Below are 15724 nucleotides of genomic sequence, written 5' to 3'. Positions count from 1 at the left end.
ATTCAACCAAAGTAATTAACTCAGGGTCGACAAAGAATTCATAATCTCTACTCCTAATGTCTCAGTTGGTAGGTCGCGTTCCGGGTTTATTTTCTTCACACCTACCATGGTTTATTTTGGTACCTCCTCCCACCTCACGCTAAGCCGCATAGAACCAAAAAAAACCTCAAGCCGAGTCCCCTGCCTGCCCCCACGCACTCCAGGCCCTGAACATCCCGTCGCACCAAGACAGACAAACCAAAAAAATCTACGAAAATTAACCGACGAAAATTAACCAGCGAAAATTAACCAGCGAAAAAAAATCCGGAACCAATCGCCCGCACGTAGCGCTAGGTCTCCTGCCCTCGAACGAGAAACACTCGCACGCACGAATCTCTGCCCTCGTTCTCCCTCCCCCGCCCTTCGTCCCTTTGCCGAACCCTAGAAGCGGAGGAGCAGTGGCGGTGGTGAACCCGAGAACCCTAGAAGCAGAGGGATCGGGGGAGGAGATGGGGGGCGGGTAGCGCCGGGAGCCGGGGAGGAGGTGGGGGGCTGAAGCTCCCACCATTCACCCCCACCTCAGGAGTGCCTCGTTGGATCTGGTAGCGGCCGACCGGCCATACTCGTCGGATGCCTCGGTAGGGGCGTCTCCGCTTCCTAGATCTGGGTCGGAGACTTTGACGCAGAGGCCCGCAAGGGAGAAGCAGAGGGTGGAGGAGGAGCGGAGTCCATGGAGGAAAGCAGGTGGCGGCTCCAGGTAGGTGCTCAGCTTGCCCTACTGTGTAGTTCAGCGCATCACCGTAGGGATAGGAGCGACACCACCGTCTCCAGGTACGTCCTCGACCAGGTCGTGCTCGGGCTGCCCTCGGTCATGATCTCGTGGTTGAATGCCTTCCGAGGTCTCCCTGAGGTCTGATCTGATGCCCTTGTTGAACCCATCCCTTACTCTCCGCCAGCTGGGTCTCATGATTCGGTGCTGATGCTTGCTACCATAGTGTGCTTCAGGAGATCAACAGCATGCTGGGATGGAAGCAACTAAAAGCATCAGTTTTGCCATTACACGACCACATGCAAAAGTAGCACATCATCAACACATACGAAATCCATTAATTTGCAATTCTTCAGTTGACGCACTTGAACAAAAGCATCAGTTTTCTACATTGTGACGATCACAAGCATCTAATTATGCTTCTCAAAGTCTTTAATCACGTGATGCATCCTTGAAATCAGGTTGTTCTCCACCATTGAGTATCATACTAAACTTAGTACAATTTTATACTAAACTTGGTACAAAGTTGAGACATTTATTTTGAGACGGAGGGAGTACATGATACATCAATGTGTTAGGTATAAATTGCCTGCACTAAAACATGTACGACAACCAAACTGCCACATTCATTCAGTACAACTCATCCTGCTTCAGCATCGAAGTCTTGAGGGGCTATGAGAGCAGAGGTAGCAAAGTCGTCGTGACATTAAGGCAGAGTGAGGACATAATTAGCTCATTAGCGTTTAAGTGTTGGTTTGATATACAACCTTTGATCTGTGTGGTTTGTTATAGATCTAATGACCCATGAAGAAAGTTTTCACTTGATACTTTCTCTATGCAAGTTTTTATCTAATTGTTGCATTTCTCATAGTGTTATAGGGGTATTTTGTAACCTGGAGCAATCAGACACACTTTCTATCCGAAAATGAAATCTGAACATGTATTGTAGTGAAGTTAAACAATGCATGTAGCTTAGTTTTAATATGTTAACTAATGTACCTACTTACAGTGATCTTTTAACTCAATAAGAATTACAAAAATTTGCTTGGCGAACGCCTCGTGTCACTTGGCATCAAAGAGCCAAAGCTGCTTGAAAAGCAACTTGATTCATCCTCAAGGTACATAAGATCCACAAGACTAATTGATTTCTTTCCGTACAATCATGATTTAGAAGAAGGAGCACTAGCTCTTTTATTATCTATAGAAAACGGTACAAATTGTTACTTTGTCCTGCCTATTTCTACTTTGTTAATCATAGGCAATATTATGCTGTTAGATGCAGGGTTTCATGATCACTTTTGACCAGTGTTGTAGGTAGATTACACCTATTTTTGTCTTGGCTCGTTTTTAAGTAAAATTGAGCAAGGTGTGTGCCCTATTCAAACAATAAACAAAACAGAGTCTCCTCATGCTGCAAATATAGCTTAGTTTTTTTTCAATGAAAACACATCTCAGGTAAGTGAGCTGCTTTGTACACTACATCTCTATTGAATTATATGTAGTTTTTAGCTTCATGTCTTTGATTTAACGTCATTATTCTAGGACTGGAAAATTTTGCATTAGACGTATTGATTCCGTAATGCAATTAATGCATCGTAAAAGCTAGGGATAATTTGGTTGTGTCGTCCTCGATATGTTACGACACAAAATGTTGATCATTTTCATGATTGCAGACACAACAGATGCTTCTTCATCTCACTGGTCTCTAGAGGACGGTATACTCTTAACAAAATAAATTTGATCATATTATCTATTCATAAATTTTCTCACATAAATTTATTCAGATATAAAATTGACTATTCCTAATAGTACACTGAATAATTTTGCAGGAAGAGATCTTGTCTGAAGCAAATGAGTGCCTTAGAAGAAAAGAAAATGTAATTGCCCATTGCACGTATTAATTAGCATACTGAATTCTTTCCCTTGAGAATAAATAATTTAACTCGTCATTTCTGTCCTTTCTAGGAGGAGTTCAATTGTTTCCCCAAATTTCCTTCCACGATTTTGTAACCCTTTGCAGAATCGGATGGGGAGGTTCGCAACATTGTCTACTCAGGAAATCAATATATATTGTCTATCATGTGACTATGGAACTGATGCAGAGTACCCTTCTTTGCATGGGAGTTATATGTGGTTCAGTTTGCACAATCTTGTTTGGTTTTACATTGATCTTATTGCATGCTCAGTTTTTGGGCGTATAACCAGTTTATAGGTCCTACTATTTGATCTGTGGACGTGACCAATGAGGGCATGGAGATTATGGCGAGGCATGGTGATGCGGTGGCAGTGGTGAAGGTAACCACATCGAAGGCAGCGACAATGGGTGGTTGTTGATGAAAGCAGCATGGGGATGGGGGAGGTGGAGAGGCGAGGGATGGAGGCGGAGGACGGCAGCCAGGGAGATGGAGTGGCATTGAGATTGGACGAGCTCGCCTGTGGAGTGTGTGTGCAGGATTTCCTTTCCGGGTTGGACGGGGGCTTCTTTGTTTGTGTGTGTGTGCATGTGTGAGTTCACACCGATACTCGACCAAATACTGTGCATGGTTATCTAAAATTCTAGAAAATAGTTCACATCCCAGTGGCAGGTAAGAACCTTCTTTTTAATTTATCAAATGGCGTCAATACGCCATAAAATTATCTTCATTTATAATACTAAAAATATGTCAATACATGTTCTTACATTTAGGCTACTTAACCTATTGAATGAGTTATATATAGAAGATTTATATTGTCCTTCTATAAATTAAGACTACACTTGCTATTGATGAGTCTATAATTGTCAGCCTGGACAGTAGCAGCACACTATCGTTTTATCTCTCGATGTGAGCAAGTAAGATTTTTTTCAGAGCTTTATTCTTTTGTATTATTTTTCTATTATAGAAGTTGATGCTCCATCTTGTTATTCATTTCCTGGGATCATTTCTCGAGGAATGTACGGATTTCTCAAAGTGACGCAATGCTATGATCTTCAACCATGAAAACGAAACTGTCAGCGCTGATGGCCTGCTCCTGTGATCTCATAGGTACCAAAATGCAGCTTAAATCTCTTTTTGAGAATTGGTTCCTGATGTTACATTTAGCTACTCCTGTATATCTTTTAGATTTTTTCTCTTTGTAATTGTTTTTTGTTTGCTCACCTTGTAATCAACTCTGTATTTGATGATTTAGAAATCAGAATTCAGTTTAACTCTGCAATTAACCCTTAATTATAATATAATTTTTCTGGTTGCACTCATCCCTAATTCATAGCTTCACCAATGGTGATAGCATTGTGTCAAGGAGCAGGTGGAGAGGGAGAAAGAGAAAGGGAGAATGGAAGCCAAGTGATAGACAAAGAGAGTGAAAGGTAGAAGACATGCAATAACTTGTGTTATCTTACTAATGCTTTATTTATTGAAGACCTATACCAATGCACACGTATTTGTCGTTGTATGATGGAAACCAGATGCCATCATGCTTACGGCATATTTTTGAATTAAAAGAATAATTTGATCATTGTGTCTATATTTTATGATTTTGTGTCAACGCACTGGCATTTGGCTTCAGCCCATCAATTAGACCAGCTAGGTCTACGCACACTCCATGATTAGCTAACAAACTAGAGCAAACTAGCTAGCTTGAGTAGTCCCATTTTTGTATTTAAGCTATTAATTCTTGGATGAGTGTGTTTGGAGGCGAGAAGGGAAATATGTTACTCTGCAAATTCCAAGTCTTTTATCATGACTATTATTACACGTCAAACATGGAGTAATGAGAGCGTGAGTGTGTTTGGAATTCTTAATTGGTAAATTCTGGTGATTAACTGACCGGGGATTCAATTTGGATAGCTACCTAGGGGTATGAGTGAGATCAGTGTGACTAATTGTGATTTATTTAGTGGTGAAAATGTAGGAATTAATTTGTTTCATCAATTCTGCACTTGCATTTGGGCATAGAATTTAGTTGGGGTAGCATATGCCCAGAATTTAATTGACCACAATTTTGAGAAATTTTTGGAAGTTGTTTATTTGTTCTATTAAACATGGTCAAATTTTCTTATAATTGCAGGTATTTGGTTCAAAATATATTTTTCTACTGTTAACCGATAGCATGGATATCACTATTTATCATCATGATGTCCATAAGAAATCATCATGACATGTCGAATCCTCAACCACTCAGTTAGATGTTGATGGATCTGCATCACAGCTTCTGTTGAATTCTCATGGTTGGAGATACTGCAAGAATTCTGATTCGGCACGGCCCTCATGGAGACAATGGAGATGGTGTTCAACGGTGCGCTCAGCCAGAGTTCGCTTCTCCTGCAATACGTCCGACATTTGCTGATTCGGTAGGGCCCTCATGGAAACAAAGTACGTCCAACATTTGCTCTTCTATGAATCAGTCCATAGGCCCTTTAATAGTTGTGTGTTGATGGGTGTTTCCATCATGGGCTTCTTGTTTCTTTTAGTCCATGAAAGACGCATTGGAGCACCAGGTCAAGAGCAAGGCCTTTTTCAAGATACTAACCTAAATGCTGAAATACTTCGTTGTTGCCACTTTTAGTGTAGCTGTACTGATGCAGATAAGCTAAAAATCTCTCTTGCCTTCTCTTTGATGCCCTGATGACTTGTGTGCTTAATTATTAAGTAAATTACATTATGGCGCATGTTATTTCCCATGTCTCCATAGGGCAGTATTCTTTTGGCACATGCATAGGGGTGCTTTGTATCGGTACGTAACTTCATGCTGAAAACAAGTGCAACATGTTTTCTTTGTAGCTCAGAAGTATTAACAAGATATGAAGAATTAACATGTTACTTTCTTTGCAAAGGAATTGGCCAGATAGTATTTTACTAAATAACTATGGACTAGCTACTATTTTTACAGTGGGTTGCTTATTGGACTAGGGACGTGTGATATCTTTCTCCCATTGCAAAGCTAAACCACGTCGTGTCATCTTTGTAGTTTACATATTTTTTAGATGTGTTGGCACACATTTTGAGGCATCATTTTCTTTGAAGTCGTTCATCATCATTGGTCCCATTCTGCACAAGACTATCGATGATACCACTCTGCATTGGACCTACACAATCATCAATTTTACCAATGTCACAAATGGTCTGTCTTGTAATGTGACATTATGGCTAACTGTTTGGTTTAAATTATGGCTGGTAGCTGTCCTTCGATGCTGTAAATTTTGTTAACCTAACTCCCTGCTATATGCACAGTTCAGGGCGCAGAGAAACTAATGGAGCAACCAGGAGTCCAATCAGTTCAGGGCACAGAACATTGAACATATCAGTGATCGGACACTCGAGACAAATCTTAATGAGTTCTAGCAACCGAAGACAGAATATTTGCGTAGGATGCAACAAAGTTGCATGTCATGAGATTATTGAATGCGTTGAGTAATTTGGAATGGAAACATTTTTGGTTAAATAGGATGCTCTTGAGATTATTTCTCATGCCAACATGGCATGCCCGAGCGAAAAATGTGCCACCCTTTGACAGGACCATGCCTTGTTAGAGGAGGTTTCTGGTTGGATAAATGAGAAGGCCATGATGCCTATTTGGGCTAAGATGACTCCTAACATTGTAGGTATTACAGATGGATCTTAAGCTTCCATAATGCATTTGTTGAGTAATTAGCAGTCACATATCTTCTGTGTTTTTTATTGCTATATGGTGTCAACAAATGATGAGGTTCTAAATTATTATTTTTATCATTGCCTACTTTTCAAATGCGTAGTTTCTCTCTGCATTGATCTTAGTAGTCTGATTCTCCGGTAGTACTTTTGGTGATCCTAACCAGAAGCTAGCTATTAGAGAATGACAATGGACTATTCATGTAAGATAGTTTTTGTCCAACATTGCATTGCTCTATATATCTTCTCTCACATGTTTGGCTTTGGCATCAATAGGGACAGGGTGGGCGATCATGGTGGGATTAGGCATGTGAATTCTGGTTTTAGTTTCACTTCCATGTTTGGTAAGACAGACAGAAACTGTGAGTGGCTGATTTGTATCTTGAAATGCATCCCGTGATGAATCATCATGAAGTGCTAAGGTATATTAAACTTTCTAAAACGGTGGGAGTTCAACCCTCAAATCATAATCCACCCCACCGCCCCTCCCTAATTACTGTCCCTCCAGCCAAACAACCCCGCAGTTTCTAATTTAATGTTCTATTTGCTGTATTAAAAATGAGTCATGGTCTTGTTGCATTGTAAAGATCAGATATATAGTGCACAATTGATGATAATCTTTGAGTCTTACTCCCTCCGTCCGGAAATTCTTGTCCTACAATTGGTTGTATCTAGACTTGTTTTAGTTATAGATACATCTGTTTTATCCATTTTTAGGATAAGTATTTCTGGACGGAGGGAGTAACATTCATTAGCCAATGGCCCCACATTAGCATGTCCACGTAGCTGCTAGGCACATTACGTCATTGTGCACACATCCGCTCCTCCTGCTTAATTAAAAGGAAAAGAAGGGCACCTAGATGGCCCGCGATTCCTGGACATCGTGATGCCTTAGTTTAACCAAGCGCTTGTTTCACTTCGAATCGCTCCAATTTCTTTTGACGCTACAATTACTAATTGTCTATTATGCTATTCTGTCGTGCCTTGTCACTTCGGTTGTGAATCATCAAGCGCCGACATCGACGAACTATGTTTAGGTATGTGAATGGTTATCCTTAGTAAATCATGCTTTTAGCATTTTAATTTTAGTTCTTCCACATCACATTGTTGCACTGTTAGGGGCTATAAAGGGTATCCTTGTCACACTTGGTCTCATTTTCTAGGAGGAACTGGGTTCGGGCCTTTTGCTCTAAAAAGAAGCAAGTGAGAGTGAATACTTGTCACTGTGAATTAAAACCATATTATGTCAAGTTCAATAAACATTTCTTATTAGAACAATTGAGTTTGTACAAAAAAATCCCGTCGCAAAACCATCATCAAACATCGCCATCGTGAGTGGCAGCAGCTTCACTTCACCCCCTCTCCATATATGGGATGATAAAAGATGTATTAGAAGAATAGATATTTATTGCAATACAATCATAAGTCGCATGCAACATCCACGTGATGAATTACAATTTATTTTAATGGTACTATCTCTGTATATAATTTTTTTTGGCCCGTGGCAACGCACGGGCATTATACTAGTCCTTATTAGTAAGACAAATAGGTGAAGTAGCAAACTTAGGATCATATTGCATTCTAGCATTCAAAGACTTTTCATTCATCTTAGCTAAGAGTTTCTTAACATCATCTCTATCATTGCAAGCAAGAGAGTCTCTAGCAGTTTCCTCATCCATAATATAACCCTTAGGTACAACAGGCAGTTCATATCTAGGGGAGAATCATAATCTTAAGTTTCAATAATATCATCAATTTCAGTAATTTCATTCTCTCTAACCCTAGCAAGTTGTTCATTAAGAAATTGACCTAGTGCCACAGTATTGTCAAGCAAAGAAGTAGTATCATCATAAGCATCATGCGTAGCAGAAGTGGCATCATCAATAACATGCGACATATCAGAATCAATAGCAGGTGTAGGTGTTGCAAGTTTACTCAAAACAGAAGGTGAATCAAGTGCAGAGCTAGATGGCAGTTCCTTACCTCCCCTGGTAGTTGAGGGAAAAATCTTGGTTCTTTGATCTTTCAAATTACTCATAGTGATAAACAGATATAAATCTCAAGTGACTCAGAGAATAGAGTTATCCTCCCCGGCAACAGCGCCAGAAAAAGGTCTTGATAACCCACAAGTATAGGGGATCGCAACAGTTTTCGAGGGTAGAGTATTCAACCCAAATTTATTGATTCGACACAAGGGGAGCCAAAGATATTCTCAAGTATTACTAGCTGAGTTGTCAATTCAACCACACCTGAAAGACTTAATATCTGTAGCAAAGTAGTCTGGAAGTAACGGTAACTGTCGTGGAATTGTCACGGCAGATGCCCTAGCATGAGGACTTAGGTGTGGAGCCATCGCTACGAGGTTAACTTGAAGGGGTTAAACAGGACAAGGGACACAAAGAGTTTACCCAGGTTCGGCCCCTCACAATGAGGTAAAGGCCTACTCCTGCTTTAGGTTGTATTACTTGGGTTTTGATTAACAGGTAGCGAATATGCTTGTCCAAGTTCTCAACTTGTTGTTTTCTTCCTTAACCCGCCACCGGGTCACCCCTTTATATACACAGGCTGATGCTCGGCGGCTTACAGAGTCCTGGCCGGCTCATACAAACGTGTACGGCTTGGTGACTGAACTAAACTTTCCTTATCATACAAGTTAAACATATGGCGGTTTACGCCAGTGGGCCTCAAGTCTCCTCCGGTCTTGGGCCTTCAGTGAGCTTGCTTTATGAACTGCCATCTTCAACATATTCTTGGGCCTCCTCATTATGAACTTCCTGTGGCATGACCCGGCCCCTCCTGGGCGGGTCATACCCAATAGTCATATCCCTAACAGTAACGGTAGTGAAAGTAACAGTAGCAGTTTTGTAGCAATCATAACAGTAGCAACGGAAAAGTAACTTAGCAAAGATCAATATGAAACGAGCTCGTAGGCAATGGATCAATGATCAATAATTATGTCGGATGGTATTCATCATGCAACAGTTATAACATAGGGTGACACAGAACTAGCTCTAGTTCATCAATATAATGTAGGCATGTATTCCAAATATAGTCATACGTGCTTATGGAAAAGAACTTGCATGACATCTTTTGTCCTACCCTCCCGTGGTAGCGGGGTCCTATTGGATACTAAGGGATATTAAGGCCTCCTTTTAATAGAGTATCGGACCGAAGGATTAGCACTTAGTGAATATATGAACTCCTCAAACTACGGTCATCACTCGAAAGTGTCCCGACTATTGTCACTTCGAGGTTGCCAGATCATAACACGTAGTAGGTGACTATAACTTGCAAGATAGGATCAAGAAATCATGTATATTCATGAAAAAATAATAGGTTCAGATCTGAAATCATGGCACTCAGGCCCTAGTGACAAGCATTAAGCATAGCAAAGTCATAGCAACATCAATCTTAGAACATAATGGATACTAGGGATCAAACCCTAACAAAACTAACTCGATTACATGGTAAATCTCATCCAACCCATCACCTTCCAACAAAGCCTACAACGGGATTACTCACACAGGGCGGTGAGCATCATGAAATTGGTGATGGAGGATGGTTGATGATGACGACGGCGACGATTTCCCCTCTCTGGAGCCCCGAACGGACCCTGGATCTGCCCTCCTAAGGAAGAACAGGGCTTGGGGGCAGCTCCATATCATAAACGTGATGAATCCTTCTCTTCAATTTTTTTCTCCCCGAACGTGAATATATGGAGTTGGAGTTGAGGTCGGTGGAGGTCCAAGGGCCCCACAAGGACAGAGGGCGTTCCCCAGGGGGGTGGGCAGGCCCTCCACCCTTGTCACTAGGGTGTGGGCCCCCTTTGGTTGATTCGTTCACCAATATTTTTTATTAATTACAAAAGTTATCTCCGTGAAGTTTCAGGTCATTCCGAGTACTTTTATTTCTGCACAAAAATAACACCATGTCAATTCTGCTGAAAACAACGTTAGTCCGGGTTAGTTCCATTCAAAATCATGCAAATTAGAGTCCAAAACAAGGGTAAAAGAGTTTGGAAAAGTAGATACGATGGAGACGTATCAATCCACTGATGTGTCTTCCCCGGCTCTGGGTCGTTCCATTCCTAGGCCTCATCGTCGTCCATCGTGTTGGTGCTCTAGGCGCGGCGTGCTCAACATTCAACAAACGACGACCATCTGAATAGGGATGTACGTGGAGAGCTGACTGTAGGGACCCCATGTTCCATGGCCGCAGGCAAGCAATTGCCTCCTTATTACGTGAAAAAAATGATTCCTCCCACTGACAACTGGGGATCACCGGTTCGGAGGCTGACCTGTGGGCCTACTAAGTTGACGCGTACGCAAGGCTTTGTCAACTTAGTCAACAAACGATTCTAGCACCAATGACCGTTGGATTTTAATCGAACGGTGATGTTGCTTCTTCAATTGCTGCTCTTCTTGCACCAGCCGCCCAAACCAGCTCCGGTGAGACCGCCTACTTCTGCCTCCAGTGGTCGGTCGTGCTGCCGCGTAGGCCTCACCGCCCCACCCTACTCCCATCGCTTGCTAGGCCATCCCTCTACTGTCTACTCGCCCACAACCCGTGTTATTATGTAGCGATGGCAGTCTCACACCGCAGCCGAACCAGTCAACCTTCGTACCCCTCTCTGCATGGGTATCCACTGCCACGTCTTCCTCGGCTCTGCATCGTCCCCTTCCAGAGCTCGCCGTCGTCCACCGCCTTGGTGCTCTCGGCGTGCCGTGGTCAACATGGTCAAGGAACGACTTCCATCGGAAGAGGACTGTACGTGGAGAGGCTGATAGCTGGGTCCACGGCCGCGGAAAGGAAGTGCAACCTTATTACACGTAAAATCATTGTTCCTCCACCTGACAACGGGGACCCATCGGAAGGGACTCTGTATTTTGCAAAAAAAATGTTTCACCCTTGATAGTTGGGACCTACCAGCTACATCTTCGCACGCAAGGAAGTGCATCCATATTATGGGCAAAAAATGATTCTCCTCCTGACTGCTGGAACCCACCATCAATAACTTTGCACGCAAGGAAGTGCCTCCTTATCCACCCTGATAGTCGGGACCCACCTGGTCGAAGTTCGTAGCGTTGTCATTCTGGTTGCGAACGTGTACGTACATACTGGTCGATCGGTCTCTCTGCAATGATGAACCATGGTCGAGCAAGCAGCGGCACGTGTAGTAGTAGAGGCCCCGACGTAGAAGTTCAGGCAGTCCAGTCAAACCGTCTACATGTACATATAGCCAGATGCCAAAAAATACGGCCACATACATACATACGGGCGGGGTCTTGAACGCCTACTCGCACATTTGTATGACCAGGGCTCGTGTCCATGGAGAGGCAACGGATGGTAGCAATAGCATCCTATTCATATGAAGCCAACCAGCTGGGTCGGAAAGGAGAAACTGTGTCGTGTTCATGGGGAGGCAACATAATGCATTGTATTCATCGGAGGCAATGGAATACATCGTGTTCATCGTCAGCCAACCGGCTTGGACGGAACAGCTGAAACGAGGTCTAGCATACCGCAGAACGGAGGAAACGGGCCTTTTGTTTGACCACGTACGGTCGAAACGGGTTCCTCTTCATAGGGAAGGCTCTGGCATATCGCAAAATGGTGGAAACAGGCTTCTGTTCAAGCTCCTATGGTCGAAACGGGGTCCTGTTGACCGGGAGGGTTGTGGCGTACCGTAAAATAGAGAAATGGACCTCCCTTCGACCTCCTACGATCGAAATGGGGGTCCTGTTAACCGGGAAGGGTGTGGCGACCGCAAAACGGGACTCCATGGGCAACTTTTCATCCACCGTCGACTTTCTCCAGCCTCCACCAGCTACTGTTCATCCACGGGGGTCCTATTCATCCATCCTCCACTGGCTACTGTTCATCCAGCTCTCCACGGGGTCCTATTCATCCAGCCTCCACTGGCTACTATTCAACCAGCCCTCCATGGGGTCCTATTTAACCAAGCCCTCCACGGGGTCCTATTCAACCAGCCCTCCACGGGGTCCCTCCACCGGCCACTGTTCATCCACCCCCACCTCCTCGATCGGGGTCCTATTCATCCAGCGGCAACGACCTCTACTACCACAGGATCCTGTTCATCCAACCCCCACCCGGAACTGTTCATCCAACTCCTACCAGGAACTATTCATCAAGAGGCAGCTTTGATCGGCTTCAGTTAGCAGCAATAGCGAAGGAATCACTCGGGTTCAGTTAACAACAAGGGATCGATCAGGGTTCACTAACGTAGCTAGTGCAATCGCTCGGGTTCTGTTAGAGCCCAATGCCTCGCTTGGGTTCGGTTAGAGCACAACGCCTCGCACATGCGCGTGTACGTGTATGAGAGAAACGCTCAAACCTCCATGCATCACTCGGCCACGACCACCCACCGTAACCAGAACTCCCCGAAATTTTCCTCGCCCTCGCTTCTACCATGATTTTTTTCTGTCATGGATGGCCCAAAGAATGTCATGCAGGTGCATCTCCGGACCGCCCAAGACGAAAAGCCCATTTTTTGTCATGATTTTTTGTCATAGAAGTAGGAGCCCACCACATCTATGATGATACCGGGTTTTGTCACAATTATCGTCATAGAAGTGTCATAAGCATGACAGAAAAAATTTCGTTCGGCCCAAAATGTCATGGATGTGTCTTTTTTTTTGTAGTGCATACACCGGATATGTTTCGTGGGCGATTTTGGCTGAGGAGAGTTTGTTTTAGCACCCATTGTTGGCGCCCACTGAGGGAGTCCTCGATTAGGGGGTGTCCGAATGGCCGGACTATGACCTTTGGCCGGACTCCCGGACTATGAAGATACAAGATTGAAGACTTCGTCCCGTGTCCGGATAGGACTTTCCTTCGCGTGGAAGGCAAGCTTGGCGATACGGATATGTAGATCTCCTCCCATTGTAACTGACTATGTGTAACCCTAACCCTTTCCGGTGTCTATATAAACCGGAGAGTTTTAGTCCGTAGGGCGAACGACAATCAGACCATAGGCTAGCTTCTAGGGTTTAGCCTCTCTGATCTCGTGGTAGATCTACTCTTGTACTACCCATATCATCAATATTAATCAAGCAGGAGTAGGGTTTTACCTCCATCGAGAGGCCCGAACCTAGGTAAAAACATCGTGTCCCTTGTCTCCTGTTACCATCCGCCTAGACGCACAGTTCGGGACCCCCTACCCGAGATCCGCCGGTTTTGACACCGACATTGGTGCTTTCATTGAGAGTTCCTTTGTGTCATCACCTTTAGGCCCGATGGCTTCTTCGATCATCAACAACGACGCGGTCCAGGGTGAGACTTTTCTCCCCGGACAGATCTTCGTATTCGGCAGCTTTGCACTTCGGGCCAATTCACTTGGCCATCTGGAGCAGATCAAAAGCTATGCCCCTGGCCATCAGGTCAGATTTGGAAGTTTGAACTACACGGCTGACATCCGCGGAGACTTGATCTTCGACAGATTCGAGCCATAGCCGAGCGCGCCGCACTCTCGCGATGGGCATGATCTAGCTCTACCGCCGGACAGTGCCCAGAGGGCCGCTCAGGTGTCCGCTCCGACCCTTAGCTCGGAGCCAACTGCGCTGATCAAGGACTGGTGGCTGGACGGTGCCTCGGGGGCTGCAATCTCTACGGCGATCGAGCCGAACACTAGTCTTGTCCTTCGCGAAGCTCATGACTCCAAGGTGCCGGACTCCGATCCGGACTCTGAATCTTACGCACCCCTCCCGATCGAACCCAATTGCGCTCTGATCATGGAGTTCACCGACGTGGACATCTTTCAACACTCGCCCTTTGGCGACATCCTGAATTCACTAAAGTCTCTCTCTTTATCAGGAGAGCCCTGGCCGGACTATGGTCAGCAAGGTTTGGATGCGGACGACGAAGAAATTCAAAGCCCACCCACCACCCACTTTGTAGCCACTGTCAACGATTTAACCGACATGCTCGACTTCAACTCCAAAGACATCGACGGTATGGACGCCGACGGAGACGACCAAGAACCAGCGCCTATAGGGCACTGGAAAGCCACCTCGTCATATGACATATACATGGTGGACACCCCAAAAGAAGGGGATGGCGATGGAACAACGGAGGATGACCCCTCCAAGAAACAGCCTAAGCACCGGCGTCAGCGGCGCCACTCTAAATCCCGCCAAAGCAAAAAAGGGCGATTCCGGCACCGGAGACAATAACACCCTGGACAGTGCCGAAGACAACCCCCTACAGCAGGATTCATCGTAGGAGGATGGAGAAGCCAGCCCTCATGAGAGAGCGGCAGACAGAGAGGTCGAGGACGATAATTACATGCCTCCCTCCGAAGACGAAGCAAGCCTCGATGACGAATTTGTCGTGCCTGAGGACCCCATCGAACAAAAGCGTTTCAAATGCAGGTTTATGGCCACGGCAAGCAGCCTCAAGAGAAAACAGCAGTAGCTTAGAGCTGACCAAGACTTGCTAGCTGGCAGATGGACTGAAGTCCTCGCTGCCGAAGAGTACAAAATCGAAGGCCCCTCCAACAGTTACCCAAAGCGCAGACTGCTACCCCAATTAGAGGAGGAAGATACTAAACCTACATCACCAGCGTATGATGCGGCCGACCGGCCACCCCGTGGCCGTGACAGAGAGGCCTTTCGGCCATCGGCTCAAGCCGCATCCCGGCGCCGCTCAAAAAGTACCAAGGCATGGGGAAACGCGCCAGACCTGCAAGACATATTGGAGGACAAGGCAAGGAAAACAATATCGATCTACGGATCGCGTGGGCGCCCCACGAGACGTGACGGTAACCGTCACGCCGGATATGGCAAATATGGCCAGGCCGAACACAACAGACAAAGCTCATCCGAGCTACGTCGTGATATAGCCCAGTACAGAGGCGCCGCACACCCACTATGCTTCATAGATGAAGTAATGGATCATCAAATCCCCGAGGGTTTTAAACCCATAAACATCGAATCATACGATGGTACAACAGATCCCACGGTATGGATCGAGGATTATCTCCTTCATATCCACATGGCCCGCAGTGATGATCTACACGCTATCAAATACCTCCCACTCAAGCTTAAAGGACCAGCTCGGAATTGGCTTAACAGCTTCCCAGCAGAGTCAATTGGTTGCTGGGAGGACCTGGAATCCGCATTCCTTGACAATTTCCAGGGCACCTATGTGCGACCACCAGACGCCGATGACCTAAGCTACATAATTCAGCAGCCAGAGGAATCGGCTAGACAATTCTGGACACGGTTCCTAACCAAGAAAAATCAAATAGTCGACTGTCCGGACGCAGAGGCCCCTCGCAGCCTTCAAGCATAAGATCCGAGATGAATGGCTTGCCTGGCACCTAGGACAG

General features: G+C 45.0%; 1 long non-coding RNA gene across 10 annotated transcripts; it reads left to right on the top strand.

Annotated features, from left to right (window-relative positions):
- Positions 1-328: 328 nt before the first annotated feature.
- On the top strand, positions 329-6363 carry LOC123160456 (uncharacterized). Of its 10 annotated transcripts, none has more exons than XR_006480226.1 (7): positions 329-2463; positions 2578-2625; positions 2714-3253; positions 3629-3771; positions 4016-4094; positions 4937-5078; positions 5959-6363. It is a non-coding gene; the product is annotated as an uncharacterized lncRNA (long non-coding RNA). The 10 variants fall into 10 exon arrangements; XR_006480225.1 differs by having other exon boundaries at positions 4937-5100; XR_006480219.1 differs by having other exon boundaries at positions 4937-5100; positions 5199-6363.
- The last annotated feature ends 9361 nt before the right edge of the window (positions 6364-15724 follow it).

This window comes from Triticum aestivum, chromosome 7B (genome assembly GCF_018294505.1).
Source record: "Triticum aestivum cultivar Chinese Spring chromosome 7B, IWGSC CS RefSeq v2.1, whole genome shotgun sequence".
Classification (NCBI taxonomy): Eukaryota; Viridiplantae; Streptophyta; class Magnoliopsida; order Poales; family Poaceae; genus Triticum; species Triticum aestivum.
This window is presented reverse-complemented; position numbering and strand designations above follow the sequence as displayed.